Below are 1,703 nucleotides of genomic sequence, written 5' to 3' on the forward strand. Positions count from 1 at the left end.
TTACTTCCACAATACTCTGCAGAATTTCATTATTGCGGCCATGACAGGAAAGGAAAAATGAGAAGTTATACAGACTCATGAATAGCTGGGGCTTGGGGGCTTTTTGGTCACTGTTGTCACTGTTAAGGGATCCCAATAGATCTGAGGACGAGGAGGTTGGAAAGCAGTTTTCTTCCTGGGATGAGGGCTCCCAATCAAACACAGCAAATATAGTAAGAACTGAGCAACAAGAAGCCTCCACATGTAATGTTTGACAAAAAAAAAAAAAAAAAAAAAAAAAAAAAAAAAAAAAAAAAATCCCCCCCCCCCCCGTGTTCTGTGGTTAGAAGATTTCATACCTTTTGTCTTTGCATACAGTTGCAATGTTACCTAGAAAAAGCTATATGCACTCAGAGAGAGTTACAATGTTACCTAGAAAAAGCTATATGCACCCAGAGAGAGAATTATCCACATTATCTACAGTATGTATTTTTTGATCTCTGAGGCCAGTCATTTAAATTACATAACTGAAGCCTGAGTTAGATAATATCTAGACTTGGAAATTTTTTAAAGTCGGGCGGACCTGTTAAACATTTTATTGGTGATGAGCTTGTGTACACACTGCTTCCGCATCTCTTTGTGAGTAATGAATTAGCTGCCAGGTATTGTGACTGAACTGTGTGACTCACTCCGTGGATTCATTTTACAGTCTGGTGAAACAAGTAGCTGGTAACAGCTATCCTTTGTAAGAACTTTTCACATGTTGTAATTCTACAGATGAACACTTTTTTTTTTTTTTTTTTTTTTTTTTTTAACACAAAAGATTAGCCTGATAAAGTTTAAAAAACTGCAACATGACTCAAAATTCATTCACATTATACTGAGCTATATACCAATCTGTTCAACCTAACATCTGTGAAGTGGGCCTAGTTCTCATTTTCATCAGGAAATATCAGGAGTCATTTCAAAGACACCATTATTCTTAAACATTATAAAACAAGTGAACAAGAAATGCAGAGCCACTATCTTTTACTAGTCAGAAGAGTTGATTTTTAATTGTGTCATCTTATCCTTGTTAGCATTGTTTCCTATTTGGAAACTTAAGTACCAAATAAGTAGCAAGTGCTTTATTTTTTACCTCTGAATATGATTACCTTTTCAATCATATTCTGCATTTCATTTTTACTATGAAAGTTGTTCGTTGTCCAATTTCAAGCTGAAAAACTATAAAAGTCCATTTTGACTTCACTATAGCAGAACTAAAAGATTTTTTTGAACTAAGATTAAATTGATATACCTTGAGCTTCTGTCATTGTAATATGACATTAGGAGCATAGTCAAATACTAGCTTTGACTGTAAGTGTCCTGCTAAAGTAGTAGTCTACTGCAGAGTGCTTTTTGATGTATCAAAGAAATGGTACTATCTTTCAAACCACATTCATATTCTAACCTCCAATCATCAAGGTAAAGTAATAGCAGGACTAAAGCATGATCTTTTTTTTACAGTTTCTAGAAGTCAGTACTATAAGGGATTGCCTAGCTTTGCATTAGATATTCATGTTTAAATGAACCACAGATAGGCTTTCCAATCCACAAACTCCATTAATTAGATTTTATCCTTTTCTCTGTCTTTTATTTTAGGATTCTTTACCCTCTCCCCTGCTGCTATTGCTATAGCTTCACTAATGGCATGCCAAGTAATTTATGTTTTTCTTTCCCTAAAG

The 1,703-nt window shown here is 34.5% G+C and overlaps 1 long non-coding RNA gene across 5 annotated transcripts in view; it reads left to right on the forward strand.

Moving 5' to 3' along the window:
• The window catches only part of LOC308067969, a 78,468-nt gene that overhangs the window by 35,728 nt on the left and 41,037 nt on the right, over positions 1-1,703 (forward strand). The window lies entirely within an intron of this gene.

The sequence above is a fragment of the Falco punctatus genome (assembly GCF_963210335.1).
Source record: "Falco punctatus genome assembly, chromosome: 7".
NCBI lineage: Eukaryota > Metazoa > Chordata > Aves > Falconiformes > Falconidae > Falco > Falco punctatus.